This window comes from Passer domesticus, chromosome 4 (genome assembly GCF_036417665.1).
Source record: "Passer domesticus isolate bPasDom1 chromosome 4, bPasDom1.hap1, whole genome shotgun sequence".
NCBI classification, from domain to species: domain Eukaryota; kingdom Metazoa; phylum Chordata; class Aves; order Passeriformes; family Passeridae; genus Passer; species Passer domesticus.
In genome coordinates this window covers 40219448-40236368 of record NC_087477.1, presented here as the reverse complement: position 1 = coordinate 40236368, position 16921 = coordinate 40219448, and the positions used below count along the sequence as shown (strand labels likewise).

General features: G+C 44.2%; 1 long non-coding RNA gene across 1 annotated transcript; it reads left to right on the top strand.

The window, feature by feature from the left end:
* The first annotated feature begins 8912 nt into the window (after positions 1-8912).
* LOC135299018 (uncharacterized) lies at positions 8913-16464 on the top strand. Its single transcript, XR_010361051.1, has 3 exons — positions 8913-9127; positions 11782-12553; positions 12655-16464. It is a non-coding gene; the product is annotated as an uncharacterized LOC135299018 (long non-coding RNA).
* The last annotated feature ends 457 nt before the right edge of the window (positions 16465-16921 follow it).

Sequence of the window (16921 nt, the reverse complement as noted above, 5' to 3'; positions counted from 1 at the left end):
AATTTCTTTAAAAGCCTCGGGTTTTGAGAATATGAATAAACATAGGAAGTCAGCTGTTTGGCGTTCACTCTGGGCTCTCTCTGTGTTTTCTAAGTGCCTACCAGCCCCTGAGGATGGAGCAAAGGCTGACACATCTGGAGGGGTTGCTGAAATGATGAAGCCTTTACTTCTGCAGAGAATTACAAAGCTATAGGGCCATGAGGAAAACAAACATGAGAAGTCTAAAGAACAGAAAAAAACCTGCAAAATTTGACAAAGAAGGGCCCCTTCTATTTTGTATTTTCTATGAGCCACGATCCTACATTATTCTTGGTCCCATTTTTGGCATCTACAGGTTTCTGATTGACTTTACAATCCTCACTCCTCCCGTCAAAACAAATCAAAGACCAAATCCCAGTCCTACACCTCAGAATTCCTGGATTGGACAGATATTTTGGACCTGAAAGCAGATCCATGGGCCATGGAGCTTAGCAGGCATTGTCGGGTCTCCTCCACATGCAGGGCAACACGTGAGGAACAACAGGGCCCTGCCAGGGCTGGGCAGGAGGGAAGCATGTGGCAGAAAGACAGTCTCCGTGACCCATGTGGGTGGATTTGGCTCCTTTCTTTGGAAATGCTATCGACAGAGGCAGACACTCCCTCTGGAAGCTACGAGCCAGGCTACCAAACCACCCTCATATGTGCAACGTGGCTCCCTCTGCTTCTGCCAGCCAGAGGCTCCCATGGGCAATTCGCCAGGTATGGAAGGGACAGGAAGCAAAGGTGGCATCAGGGTGGTCAGCATCGGTTCCAGTCTATGGGGCAGCAAGTTCAAAAAACATGGAAAAAGAAAGATTTGGAGCTACCTTTTGCTCCATTCCCCACTGGTGGATGATCTTTAAGGGATTTTGTACCTTCCTGCCAAAGAACTGGAAGTCTTTGGGAAATATCCCTGCACTACACAGCAGTGTCCAGATGCACAATGTTCACAGCAGCATCTACCAGGATGAAGGTCCCTCATGTCCCTCTGATGCCCCAGCTAAGATGTGACCTCACCTTGGTGATAGAGCCAGCAACACATGTGTTGAAAAGCCCCAGCAATTTCAGCCGTGGGAGACAGCAGTGATCACCTGTGACAGGTGAGTGCATCCTTGTGTATTTGCTTTCTTTCTGAAACTAGTCATTAGAGAGGGTGTCACTTGCTTTCAGCTGACAGCAAGCAAGGCGTTGTTACAGGAGTCTTCTTTGCATGTCAGAACTTTCTCACGGTCAGAAGCGCTCCTGGGCATGGGAAGGGTAGAGGAGGGAGTGGTGCTGCCTTCTGAATGTGTGTCTCATGCATTGAGGAAACACTCACACAAGCCAGGAGGAACAGGAACTCTGCTGAGGTGATTGCACCAGGTCTTTTACATCAGCATCTCACCAAAGCAGCCATTTCTGTATGTCTTTCTCTGGCATAACTTTCTTGTCTTCCTGTGGACTTTCCAAGCTCTGCTCCCTGATTAGAGGGCACCTTGTGTTTTGACTTGAACGAGCTTGCCAGGCTCCATTGTACCCTGGGAGCTGCTCTGCTTCTGGGTATTGCTGACATTTCAGAGCAATGGGAGCACCTTGCAGCTGATCTGCAGAGGGCAACTCCAAGGGACAAGTTACTGTACTTGTCACCACAACATGCAGCTCTCCCATTTAGGGGTACCACAGTCCTAGTCCTCCTCCAATAGCTCTTCTTGTTGCTCTTCTTGCTGTGAATCCCGACAAGCTGTCTCTCTGTGGAGCCAACTCTTCTTTCCAAATTCTGCTGCATTGCTCCCAGGCTCTCCTCCCACCTTCCCTCAGCACAGCACACCTTTCTGGCCAGAATCCACCCAGTATCATCATTAGAATGTTTGTTGATCCCCAGAATAACACCTGCACGTTCTTTAGCAAGCACTGAATTTAGTTCATGGCTGTTTTGCCCTACGTATATTTTCACTGAGTCACACACTGCTTGCTGACTCACAGAAAGCATTAAGGTGGAAAGTGGCAAGAATGGTAGGATGCAGGATGGATAGACTCTCTCCCAGTGGGAGGTGGATGAGGCTTATCTGTTTAGGTTAGAAAGAGACCACACACCTCTACATGCATCCATATAGAATGGAGCCTTCTGACATTTGAGATTTATGATTTTATAGGCAAACACAAAACAGAATCTGGAGGTTGGACACGGACAATGGACAAATGGAGGCTGAAAGAAGGGAGGAAGGTACACAATGTATGAAATCTCAGAAGCTGCCCTGCCATGTAATTCTAATAAAATCTTCTTCCTTCCTTGTGTTCTGGTCAAATATTTCTGCTTTACCAGAGACATGGTTTCTGTGCTTTGAGACACTCCCAGAAGGGATAAGGCACTTGCAGGACTCAGGGTGCACCAACCCTAGAGGCCTCCATCTACACAAGCATCACAGCTCTACCAGGAGTGAAGAAGAAAAACACCTTTGTCCATTCCAGTGTACAGAAGGGACTGGCAGAATTCTTGTCGGGTATATCTGTGGCACTCCAACAGGGATAGGCCAGTCTGGTGCTGCTCCTCTTCCCACAGTGCTCAGACTGGGACTTTAGCACTGTGGCACCTCATGAAAGTTCCTTTCTGACAGAGTTTTGACAAGACAGGACAGCCTCCACCAGAACAAAGGCTGGAGCCAAGGCCAGGTAAAGCAGGTGGAGTGATTTATCAAGCTGGAATAGCTATTTCATAGTTCCTAGCTCAGCCCTTTTGCATGGTGTGCAGATATTCACCGTGGGTGTGTGTTCCAAAGTCCCCTGTGCCTGCAGAATATCCATGCAGCTTTAAGAAGGCTCTTAATCAAAACATGAGAAGCAAAGCAGATGTAATTTCCCTGGCTAACAGTGTTGGACCCTGAGGCCTCTACAAAACTGTAGTGAAGTCCCTACAGCTTTTGGGATGAGTGGGGACCACGTTAGTGGCACTGAAGGGGTGACAGTGAGCTGTGAGACTTACTGGCTGCACGTGTGTTTACCTCATTCATTCACATCTCACATGTAGGGAGCTGTGGATTCAATTAGAAAATAATACCCATTCGCAGTTGATTGCCTGAGACATCAGCTTTAATAGCAGCTGGAGAGAGTTAGACGCCTGAATTGGTTGTGAGCTGCACTTCCTAGTTATTATGCTTCTAATTATGGCAAACCTGCTATTTGTCAACAATGTTTTATCAAAGGTGGGGAGACAAGACACTCATCTTTTGGGAGGTGGCTCAGACTTTCTATTAGGTATTACGCAAGATGGAGTCTGCCATATACCTGTTTGCCTTTCAAAGAAGCATCTGGGCCTTTCTTTTTGTGGCAGTGCGGGTGTGCAGAGAGCCCACGAGCTGTCAGTCTGGAAACTCTGTGGCATCCGTGCTTCTCTTCTGATACACAGGGGCTTACGCACGCTCCAATGCATTTTTTGCTCCATCTGGACCAAATCTGCGAGAAGATCTGTTCTAGAGGCCATTAAAATTTTCATTCCAATCAGGTCAGCAGACAGCTGTGAAATGGTCTAGAGCCCAGGACAGAACTTTGCTGATAGTTATATGTGTGTAATGAAGGAGCAAACAGTACTTCTTGTTCCTGCTGCAGCAGCTCAGCAAGGACAGGCCAGTGGATCTTGGTAGCTTGTTCTTGGGATGCCCCAAGACACAACCTTTTCTGGTGGACTTGATTCAGAAGAGCTGCACTTGTCCATGACACAGGAGTCTGATGTGCACTGCTTGGTTTGATGTACAAACCACGACCATTCAACCAGACAAATTCTTGGTAGAATGTACAGCAGGTGGCTACAGAGCAATTCCAATGCTCTTAAGCAAACTTCAGATTGTCTACTAAATGGACCCACCCCAAGAGCAACAAAAATCCCTACTACAGGAAGACAGCAAGATGAAGGTTTTTGCCAATGTCCTCAGTGCCTGCAAGGGAGACAAATTTGCTAAGTGGAATTCTCATGGGTGCCTAGTAAACAGACCACATCCCTGCAGCAGAAAGCAAAACAACAACTAACCCAGCCCTGCTTTTGCTATCCAATTTACTTCAAATTCCTTCCTGACTCCACATCTGATTGTCTGTTTAACTCCAGTCAACACACACCAGCTGGACACTTGGGAAACTTGCTGGCATCCATAGATCCATCATCATCCTCCATACTTAGCTGCAGTCAGCCTCCAGTGTTCAAGCAATGTGTGTTCCACATCTTTCTTTCCAGCACTGGCTCTGCTGGCCTTTTTCCTGGAGCAGTCCTAATTATGGCCAGTGCCTCAGACACTGACAAAACGTATCTCTGGACGTGCAAACACAATTCCTTTTGGAGTGTCCTTGGTAGTGTATCCCTCATTAACTTAATGATGAACAAGCATCTCACTTTTGCAGAAGGATGTGAACAAGTCCATTGGTGATATTAGACTCTTTCAGAAAAAAGAGACCAAAGATCCCCCAGAACTGGAGCTTCAAAATAGCAGCACTGACATTCCCCAGAAAGCTCTTCCATGGAGAAAAAAAATGCCCTTCCTGTGAAAATCACAGGAACCAGTTCTGGTCAGGGCAGAGGCATAGTAAACAGCTTTCACCTTCCTGTGACCCTACTGCACATCGCTGTAGCCCATGTGCAATATATTTGGGATATATAGTAATCCCACAAAGAGCAGATGACTATAAAACCAGAAAATAGCAAAAGGCATGTAGTTAAACTATAAGCTTAATTGTTAACATGTAATGAGGTCTCATGGTATTTCCTACAACATCTGAAACCCTGCGGCCTCAGGATCTCGTGTCTCTAAAAAAATCTCAATACTTTACTTAAAATATGTCCAGAAGATAGATATTTCTTCCCGCTTCATGAAAAAAAAACCCTTGAGTTTGTTTTGAAGGCAATTGTTACCTCTTTTAGATCTGAATTTTTACGGGATAGTAACACATAAGCCATATTGTTCATCAGCTGGATTTATGAGAATGAGCCTACTCTCTCCAGTTTCAAGGATGACTCCAAACTGGAGGAAGCAGCTGATGTTGGCAGGAATGCAGGGCTGTAATTCAGGGGGACTGCAGTGGGCTGGAATGCTGTGCCAGAAGGAACCTCACAAAGTCTAACCAAGGCAAGGGCAGACTCCTACACCTGGCATGAATTGGCCTTTTGCACCAGGACAGGCTGGGGACTGGATAACTGGGAAGTAGCTCTGCAGAAAAGGGCCTGAGGGTCCTGATGAACAAGATGTTGAATGTGAGTCAGCAGTGTGCTTCCACAACAACGAAGCACAGCTGCTCCCTAGTTAACATTAGCTAAAGCACAGCCAGCAGACTGAGAGAAATTATTATTCCTCTCTGCTTCACACTTACAAACGTGCATCCAAAATGCTGTGTCAAGATTTGAGTCTCTTGAGTGCAAGACATGTTTGAATATACTGGAGCAAGTCTGGCAGAGGCCACCAAGATGGTCAGGGCCTGGAGCACGTGCCACAGGAGGGAGAAGCTGAAGACCTGAGACACTTGTCCTTGTTAAGCATGGAAAAGAATCTGACTCTGTCTTTCTTGTAATCCCCCGTTCAGCAGAGATGGACAGCAGCTAGATCCCTCCCCTACACACATCTTTCTCTTCTCCACGTTGAGCATACCCAGCTCCCTCAGCACCTCCTGGAACATCATCTGCTTCTTCTCATATCCCAGCTGGCTTCCCTTGTCCTGCTTGCGAGAGCTGCCAGCACTGAGTTTGTGAATGTCTCCATGGGGCAAAGAGCTGGGGACTAGGCTACAAGGGGAAGAGGAACAAATGAAATCATCCAGGGAGGCTGATGGCAGTCTTGCACCAGGGTCCCTTTGCTTTGCAGAAGCTGAGAGTTATGACTAAAAGAGTCAGAGAACCCACACTGCTTCCTCCAGCCCCATCACTGATGTGCACCCACACAAGTTGCCTTTCAGAAGACAGTGAGGTTTTTTTCACTGTACTTCAGGCACACCATGCACTATAAGCAATCATTTGGACTGGAAGGCTGTTCTGCAATCCACTGCCTACTCTGGGGGATTAGAGTACCTAATGAGTCTCCTGCCTCTTCTAATTGTTGCCCCTATACAATTACTGAAAAACCTGCCTCAACATGACCCAATATTCTCTCCCCACACTTGCTAATTGCCACAGGTCCTTAGTGTTGTGCACGTGGCTGAAGCTACTGGGAAATGTTCTCTTGCTCAGATAAAAATTGTAACACAGGTATTTAAACTGGGTGGTTTTGTTTATTCATTCAGCTAGAAAAAAAAAATAGCTGAGGGAAGAGCCAGCTAAGCAAACAGCATCAGATGAGCTAAGACACCGATGTTTTGTTATGTTTTGCCATGCAGTAGGGTCTAGAAGACATGTTCCTAGCGAGGGGCCCCAAAGGAAATCAGTCTTAATTAACCTGTCTGTGGTCTAAGAAGTGGCCCAGTTTGGGATCCTGAGTCCCTTGGACTGTCTCCAAGAGAGCAACAAAACTGTAGGTGTTAGGTTCATCTGAATGAGCCTAAGGGGTGGCTGAATCTACATGTGGCTGAGACATTGACATGACTGAGAGAAGCTGGAATAAGTCCTCGAGGTCCAACAGAAGTACTCCATTCACACAGATGCCTCTCTTAAAAATTGTTTGCCACAGCTCATTTCCATTATATTTTGTATTTCCATTCTATTTTGTCTACTGATCCACCTGCCCAAATTCCTTAGACCTGGCTCTGACCAGTTGCTCTCCAAGGCTGAGAAGTGAGAAGCCACCTGAGACATATCCTCTTTCAGCATCCTCAGATGCTTCTGCAGCCCTAGTGTTGAGTTAGGGGATTGAAACAGGGATGAGGTTCTTTGGTTTATACAATTAATTTTACTGAGGACAGTGATGGGAAAGGACAAGGACAGTAAATTTTTCACCTACAACAGATTTGTTGTTGGGGTGAGCCAGGTCCCTGAAAAGATGGAAGTTTACAGACACCGCATCCTACAATGCCCCCTTCTCACCAATAGTTATGCTGGCACCAAGCAGCAACCTTAGACTGCAGACCCTTGAAGCCAGGTAGGATGACCCCTCTCTCTTGGACCTGCATCATGAGATTTATGTGAAACTGAATCCATCTCCTGTCTCTTTTGTTTTGTTTTAATTTCATTCAAGCTTTCAAAGGAAAAACAGTCAACTCAGGTGTACCACCAGGTACAAAATACATTTGTAGTGCACCATCCTAGAATCTTGCTCAGACTCATCTGAAAATTTCTTCTCCCCTAACAATCTGGATGCCAATCAGATTTGCACATAGTACAATTATGTGCACAGCACATATGTTTCAGATACTAAGAAACAACATCAGGTGCCTAAAAGAGGAATCACTGAATTTCCATCGCACATGGATATGAATCCCCCCTCTTTCTACTTCAAAGGATTGGCAACTTTTACACAACAGGCCACAAGCTCACAATGTGCTGCACCTTGAAAAGCAGGACAAAAAGTACCCATTTTTGATCTGTATGAGCCATATCGAACACTTCAGTGCATGCTGGCCACCCATGTATCTCAGCAATGACTGTTCAAATTACACCTTGAAGAGAAAGTAGAGCCAGAGAATATGACTCCTACATTGAACAGGCTGCATCTAAACACAGTAATTAAGGTATTGTGCAACCTCTCTGGTACTTAAGTATCTGCAATAATTATGCACCAGGAAAGTAAGTCCAACACATACTCACAGTCTTCTCCTAGCATATGGATTGTTTACACATTCAAGTACCCATCTGATCTTCTTGATAGGTTAGGAAAAGCAGAAGCTGAATATGAGGCCACTGATGATGCCATTTAATTCATAGCTTTTGAAAAGGAAACAGGAAGCTAGGTTCAAGATTCAGATATGAGTTTCTGCACTTGTACATTCCACTAACTACCACCATTCCATGTACACCAGTACCAACATCTCTTGCTGGTGTTTTAGTCCAAGTCTTCTGCTCTTGTTTCCCCAGTGATTGTCACACTTGCATTCTCAAGTGAGAAGTCTCAGGGATCTGTCTTGCATACTCCAGGATCCTACTATGAATCAAGTCTGGAAAAGATGGAGAAGTCTTGCCTTCCTGTGAGAAGGCTCGGTCATGGAGAAAGAGCAGCCAAGAGGATACAGAGACTGGGCTTTTATTCGGGCCCTGCTGTGGGCAAGCAGAAGAGCCATAACTAGCCCAAACCAACTGTGACTGTCAACTGAAGTCTGCTCAGATATCTGGTCAGGGTTAGCCAAGCAGTTCTACAATTGATAGCCTGGAAGCTGACAGCTGGTACAAACAAACAACATTTCTTCCTTGTTTTAAGCCTGTGAGTACTAAGGTCCTCCCATTATCACCTGTCTCTCCTGTTTGTGTTTCCGAGGTCGAAGATTTAACACACAATTTTAACATGGGAACACATCCAAAAAGATCACTAAGAAAAGATTACTATATACTGCACCAAATTACAGAAGGCCTTAAATGACAATTACTCCTGAGGCCCTTATACTGATCTTTAAACATTCATCTTTCCTTCACACACCAGCTATTTAATTCAAATTTCTTACAAACCTTTTCTGTTTATTTTCCAAGACTCTTTCACATAGGTGGATTTACGCAATGCTGTAAGCAGGGCAGAAGGCAAACACATGAAACATGGACTGCACTGTTTAAGTAATCAGGAAGACAAGGAATGGGGCTTGCTGAATTCCTTACAGTGCAATTTCACCAATTTACTGCTTGTGAATTACCTACAAAACTATCTTTTTCTTCAGCTCAGTATCTGCTGGATCTGTGTCTGCCAGTGGACTCTCAACTTCACCTGAGTGCCAGTGCACTTGTTATTGAGCTGTGTGATTGGTCGCTAAAGTAGTTTCATAATTTCATCCAGCTCACTGCATAGTAATAAACCACAAATAAGAGCAGTTCCTGCTGAAACAACCTGAGCTTGCCCACAGACCTGAAGTTTTTCAAATAAGACAGCTTCTCCTCGGGGGATACTTGGTAAGCTGTGACCAAACCCCTGCAAGCTGAACACTGAGTATTTTGATTTTCCACAGTGGTAATGCCATGAGCCTGAGCCACAAGATTATACAGGAGCAGGAGGAAACCCTTCCTGGAGAAGTGGCCTCTGAAGAGATGGTAAGGAGATGAACCTATGTCATGCCAAAAAATGTGCCTGTTGTTTGGAAGGACATGGCTTTTTCTGGGCTAATATTTTGTATAAGTTTGGGTTTACTGTGAAGTCTGGAGGTCAAAGGTACATTTTTACTTGGCTATCTCTTCAGTCTCTTGGTTATTAAGAAGGAAGGAGAATATTTATGTTGTCTGGATTTTCATGTTCTTGTCACCATTATTACTATATATAAAATAGGAAAGGAAGGATTTCATTCTGGTTTTCTCTGTTCATTGGTGCTGTTTACAACATCAATAGCAAGCTGGAGGAAAGGTATTGCAATATTGCATCAGTTTGGTGAATTCAAGATCAACTCAATGTCCCTGGGATGGCTGCTACCACCCTCTTTGCTTGCTGCATGTTCCATGCTATGTGCTGCCTCGAAAGCAAGGTTGATTGGCCACACAGGGAGGATGCAAGGTGTCCCAGACAAATCCAGGTAAACTACCAAATTTGGAAATGCCTCATGGAGCCCAACCCACATTCCAGAACTTGTTGAGGTGCACTCCTCTTGACTCATAGCACAAAGCTGACAAACTACCCACAAAGGGCTTTGAATTCTCTCTAATTAATTAGCCACAGGAAAACCTCAGAGAAGGGAGAAGGGAGCAATTTAACACAGCTCTCAGGATGACACAGGATGCTGAAATGCTGAAGAGTTAATCTGTCCCTTCTTCTCACCAACCTGCCCCTTAACAAGATCTCCCAAAGGCCATCCCTCTGAAGGGGAAGGTCCCTACTCCAGAGCAGATGGTGATTCTGTGGTTAGTTTTCCAAGTCATGAGAATGTCTTCCTTCCAACCTTACAGGTTTTATACTGTAGATGACATAAACAAGCAGCATTACTCAATGGAAACCTTCCCACTAACTTCCATGGCAATTGAAAGAGGCCTCATCCTACTGCTGATCTTCCTGAGATGCCACTGCTGAGATATGGTCTGTCCCTTTGCTGCTTCAAACACCTCCTGATGTCTTAAGATCCTGATCTAGATAACAATGTCTTGTGTGCTAGACTCCCTTCTTCTCCCTCTTGCCTCCATCCCATTGATAGTCCATCCTCATGATACTATTTTGGGACATAACAGCAGAGATTTTCTTCAAAAATTCTTCATCCAAGGGTGTCTTTGATCACATAATCCTATTTGGTTGGTATTTCCCCAAAAAACATCTGCTTAGAGGGTTTGAGAAAAGAGGAAATACTAAAATGAGGGGAATTCCCCTTCTCCCCTTCAGCCTGTCTCTAGTGAGTGAGTCCACCTCATTCTAGGCTTTCATTTGTAACCATCTGTGACATTTAAGAAAAAGCTGAATGAATTCATCATCACAACGTGGTGTGCAGCAGAGAGCTCATAATTTCCCAGTCATTTACTTAAATTACTACAGAATAAGTGAACTAAACTAAATTACAATGTGGAGAAATGAGAAAAAGGCCTTGTTGTCTTTGATTTCAATACTCCACCTAAGAGCCAAATTTACTACCTCATTATATCTTCTGCTGTGTTCAAGAAACAGGAAGGAGAGCGACATGCCTACACTTTAATCACTTATTTAATCAAACTTTCTGCTACTTTTAGAGTGGGAAGGTTGGGAAAGAAAATATACATTTCCTCCTCCCAGACTCATACTGCTAAAATGGCACTTGGTGTACAGTGCCCTCCTGCCCTAGACCATTCTCCGGCCACCCAGGGGTAAGCCTGCTCTCCATGGCTGTGTAAGTCATCCTTCAGCACACTGTCCTGCCGTGGTGAGGATGCCCAGTTGGGCAGACATCCACCCTGGCTGCTCAGTGAAACCAGCCCCCAGAAGGAAAGGCACCAGGACAGACGTGGCCTTGCTGTCTGGGCTGTGAACATAAAACCTCTGAGCCATGGCTCAGAAATGGAGATCTGCAGCCAACCCATTGCAGAACAAACAGCAGGGTCCTCACCCTGGATGGTTTCTTCTAAATTTCCTGTGTACAGCCCCTGTTTGCAGCACTCTGGTTTATTCCCCTGTCTCACTCAAGCCACTCTGATTCTTCTACTGTCCTGACACACAACAGCTGTGTGGACACCCAGCTGTTTAATATTGGTGGATTATTCCAGACCTTTGCCAACATATTGCTCCAAGTCAACCCAGTTGCAGCTGCCTTTCTACAGACTTCTGCAATTGTGTAGTGCAGCTTAAAGGGCCAAACGAGAAGGGCACATCTGCTTGTTGATTTCCCAGAGCCCTCTTGTGGCAATGAGGGAGAGCCAAGGAAAGGCCCTTGCCTCCCTGAAAAACAAGAGGATTTTGGGAGGTGCCCTGCATGGGTTTTGCCATCCTACAACGGCACACCAGGGGCTGAGCCCAGAGCTGACCTCAGCAGACACATCTTTGCTTGGCCGGAGCAGAAGTGTTTACACCACAGGGTGGCTGATGCAAGACCCCAAACAGTCTGTTCTGAGTATCTGTTGCTGTCCCTTTCTTGGTTTGACAGGAAAGACGTTCTAGATGATGATGCCAATGTCTTTTCATGGCTTCACGTTAGAAAAGGTGAAGCAATCCAGTAATTTTGAATGGGTTGGGAGCTTAAAGAGGCTCATAAATTTTAACAGAAATGCCTCATCCACTAAATATGGATTGTTCGCCTTTGCAGGTTGCCTTACGTGTCAGCACAGCCAACCAGGACTCAAAGCTTACTTCAGCCAACACACCTAAACTACATCCCAGAATTTCGTCCAGACTGAGATGTGGCATACCATACCTCAGGTGAAAAGCAGATCCAAGACACTGACATCAGCTCCTGGAGCTGGTACCAGAGTAATATTGTACAGCAGCACAGGTGATGTCACTGAGGGCATCCCACTGCTCCTGCACCGTGCCTAGGAGCCTTGAGGAAGGTATCAGTTCATAGCTCTTCCCCACCGCAAGACACAGGTCTGCATCCTGCTTTTCTGCAGCTTACACTAAAGTGGCTGTAGGATTTTTTTAAGGTTTATCACTGCTGTGAAAACAGGCAAACTCTCCATTGCTAGGCAAACAAAGCAGAAAGCAGTGACTTACAACACACCTTTTGCCCCAGAAGGCAAAATGTCCGTGTCACAGGAATTCCTGCTCTGCCTCATCATTATATCTATGTAATGCCAACCAAGAATAACATCTTCAGCACAGTGGTCCAGAAAAAAATATATGTGATTAAAAAATACCCTCACAGTGAAGTACAACAAACATGCCATTTTTGTACACAGAAAAGTTTGATCTGCCAGGAAAGATACACACAGCACAAGCTGTTATCCTTGCACTCAGTTCTGAAGAAATCTCCACTGCAGGAAGACCAGAATCTTCAGCTGGAGCCAAAGATAAATTCTGTTTGGTCTTGACTCAAAAAGTCTACAGGACAAAGTGTCCTGTACTGGTGCGGTCCTCCTGTGAGTATTTAAACATCTGTGCTCTTAAAGAAGCAGGTTTGCATTTATTTTTATTGTGCACATGATTTTTTAAATAGGATTCTTGTGATTTTATATTGCAGGATTGGAGAGATGTGAAGACATCCTTAGTTTAATTAGATCAACCTCTGTAAGCCAAAGAAATTCCACCACCATCTGATCTTCGGAGGAGGGAAATTTTACATTTAATGGATATAAAAGGATACATTTTCCAAGCAACATATTACATTCTTCCTCCTGAATGATAGTTTCTCTTTCCTTTGCCTCTTCAGAAGCACTAGCTAGAAGACGGACAATGATGCTGTTAAATCATCTCTGAGTCCTGCCTTGTTTTTACAGCAGGATCACACTGACAGCTCACATTCAGTCTGTGTTCTTCTACAACCCCCACATGTTTTTCTGAAGTACTGCTCAGACAGTTATTTTCCATTCATATAAAGATCACATGTTCACAGGGTTTTTAATTCTGTCCAGCTAGCATGGCATTAGGAATTCAACTTCTGAAGTGCAAAGTGTTCACCTGTCTTTTATCAAACTTTATCTCACTGATTGCAGATCTTCTCTCCAGTTCAAGAGATCATGCTGAAATCACTGCTTTCAAAGTTCTTGTAATGTGGCCCCACAAATTAAATAGCATGCCACTTGCTATTTAATATGTCCAATTTAGTAACAGAAATTTGAAATTGTGATTGAAATTGTGAAGATGGATCCTTGAAGATGGATTCTAAAGCCTTTCCAGTTTGACAGTTGCCAGCAAACTACTGGTAACAACTATTTCTATTTTATTTTTCTAATAAAGATACATAAGGAAGGCATATCCAGTAAGGCTTTGGGTTTGCCTGGTTTAGAGAAAAGGAGGCTGAAATGTGACTTCATTGCTCTCTACAGCTTCCTGAGGAGGGGAAGTGGAAAGGGAGGTGCTGAGCTCTTTTGCCTAGTACCCAGTGACAGGAAATGTGGGAATGGTTCAATGCTGCACCAGGGGAGGTTCAGACTGGATGTAAGGAAGCATTTCCTTACCAAGTCAGCAGCCAAACAAGAGGTGGTCAATGCCCCAAGCCTGTCAGTGTTAAGAGGCATTTGGACAATGATCTTAACAACATGCTTTAGCTTTTGGTCAGCTGTGAAGTAGCCAGACAGTTGGCCCAGATGATCATTGTAGATACCTTCAAACTGAACTAGTCTGTTCTGTTCTATTCTATTCTACTCTATTCTGTGCTATTCTGCATTTTTAACAATAGTCTAACCTGTGCTATCATTCCTGACTTGATTGTGAGTCTGTCACCTGGGGCAGCACCACAACATCTTCTGTCAAGGCATACCACACTGACAATGTGCCCTGATTTAAAGGGCACCTGACCTACTATAGGAGAAAGTTTGGTTTAACTTGATATAATCTCCCAAAGTAGCAACAAATGTATTGGCAGCACTGAAATATCTCCACAAAATTTTGGTTTCACGCAGCATTTGCTCTTGATGGCTTTTGATAGTCAGACTGCTTTACAGTGAATGCTTTGGTGGAAGCACAGTTTTGGATTTTGACCATGTCCATTCTATAGGTGCTTTAAATGGTAGGACAGAGCTGGAGAAAAACACATTATGCATTTGGCTGCCCACATGATAGCTACTCGTTCTCACTCCCCATCTCAGAGGCCACCACAGGAATGTCCCCACAAAAAGGTGAGCAGCTGTCCTGTACAATACCTGTGGCTACTGCAGGCCAGCAATGAGCACAGTGATTCTCATCCCAACATTCTTCAACCTCACATCAAAACCCACCAAGAAAATATGCCTAAAAAAAAAAATGTAAGCTTGGTTATTTTCCCATGCTGCACCACTTAAAGGCAAAATGATTTTCCTTTCCCGTAACAGATGGAAATAATTCCTACGGTTTCCATCTGTTAGTGAGTGACACTGCCCTGATAATGCACAAAACCACTCCAAGACAGAGGCATCGATTGTACTGAGAAGCACTTCTTAGCAAATAAAAATAAAAAATGTTTCCCATTTTTATGATATAATTAGAGCATGAGGGGAAGTGGTTTCTAGTCCTGTTCTGTGAATTAGCTTTTTCCATTTTCTGCTTGATTCAGGGATGCTTGGGAAGCTGTTAGCATGCAGATAACTAAAAAGACAGTCATTCCAATTTGATTCAATATGATGCCTAATTCTCAGAGAAGAAGGAAGAAGCTGCTTAGAGCTTTCCCAGATGTCAAGTTGCCATTTTTCCTGCCCACATATTTTGAAACCCTTATGACAACTGTTTCAGATGTTTGCAATAACAAAGCCAAGGCCAATAACAAATTCGGCCATTGGCCAGTGTTAAAACACACCAGACTCTGAAAATTCCACCTACCTGGTTATGCTTTAATTCCTTCTGCCCCAGCTCATGGTGTTACTGAAGACAATCAAAGGCTTGCCAGCCAAATCTACATGGAGACCAGGAGAAGAAAGTTCTTTCTGAGCACTTGAGCACAGAGGTCTCCCAGCAGTTTATATGTCCACCTATTTTTGGATGGTTTTTTTCCACCACCTTACTTAGAAACTGCAAATTGCACCAAAAACCTTGGAAGTTTTTAATTTGCTTTATAGCTGGGGAAAGACAGATTTTTTTTCTCTGAGGGGGTCACAAGTTCTGACAGCAAGCCTGCTCCAGTGTGGGTTTCTCACAGGGCCACAGCCTCCTTTGCACATCCACCTCTTCCAGCAAGGAGTCCTCCAGGAGCTGCAGGTGGATCTCTGCTCCCCTGTGCACTTCCATGGGCTGCAGGGAGACAGCTCCTCCACCATGATCATCACCAGGGCTGCAGGGCAACCTCAGCTCCAGCACGTGTCCCTCCTTCTGCACTGACCTGGGTGTCAGCTCCTTTCATGTATCCTCACTCCTCTCTCTGCAGAAGTATCTTTCCCTCTTTTTAAATATGTTATCGCAGAGTGACTGCTGGGCTTAGCCTTGGGCAGTCGTGCATCCATCCTGGAACTGGCTGGCATTGGCTCTGTCAGACATGGGGAAGTTTCTGGCAGCTTCTTACAGAAGCCGCCTCTGTAGCCCTCTGTCACTACCAAACCTGACCTTAAAAACCAAACACGCTCTTTGTGCAGCTGCTGGTCCCTTTTTTCTTTGAAAAGATACTAAATATTTTTTGTAGTAATTTGTTCTCAATTTTTCCAAAGTGGGGATTTAGTGAGAAGGAATTTAAGACAGTTCAACTCTCAGTGATCAAAGGCTGGCCCCATGACCCCCACACTGCATTTGGAGTTCATGGCAGCCTCACAGGATCACATAACTTGTAGGCACCACAGGGACACTCCCTGTTCACTTTGTGCACAATGTGGGCAAGATCTGATCCACTTTACTCGGGAAACAGTTGCTGAAAGTGTGCCTTCAGTCTCTGCCAGCAGGTACCCAATGCCCCATCTGCTCATGAAGCTCAGTGAGTCTTCAGACACATCACTTTTCCATCACCTGCTCTTTCGTCATTGCCTTTTCCATGAGCAATTTCCAGCCTTTCCAGGGAGCTATTGGGTCTGTTTGCCATCTGTCCTTCTCCCTCCCCTGAGAACACTTGGACAATGTTTCATTTACTGTTTTTTTTTTTTTTAAGTAAGTTGAACATCTTTTGGTAATAAATTGCTCTTGGTATCCCTCGGAGCCACTTACATCTCCTTTGGTGACCTCTTGCTCTTAATGTACACTTTTGCCATTTCATTGGTCCACATCTGACGCCAGAACAAGTCATGATCCTGAGTCATGATCCTATTATTCTTCAGGAGAGTGGTTACTATTAGCCAGGATTTTTCCCCTTAGCATTACTCTTTTCTCATTTACATTCTTTTTTTCTATGTGTGTGTGTGTTCTCCGTTTCATTCCTTGATGTTTCCCATCTTTACTTCTGGCACTCCCCTTTCTTTTGCCCTTCAAAAACAAAGATAATAAAACCTATTACAGCTTTCTAGATAAGATTTTTCTCCTAATTTACTTTTTATTGTTTTTGTTTGACAGGACAAAAAGTATTTGTGCATATTGAACACAGGAAGGAATAAATATGGATAAACTTAAAGACTCATCTAGGTTAAGGGATGAGGTGGACAAAACTATATTTAAGGTGATGCACAGAGAAAGAGAGAACAAGGGCAAATGAAAGCACAATCTGGGAGTGTTTTCACTTAGCCAATTTTTACAGACAAAAATAAAGCAAAATTCTTCTAATATGATAAAAAAATAGAACTGAGAAAATATATAACTTCATCTAAGACTGAACTTTGCCTCTCTTTTTTTTTTCCATGCTGGGATTGACAGAATTTTCCAAATTTCCTTTAAAATATTATTTGCTTTTAAAAACCAAACAG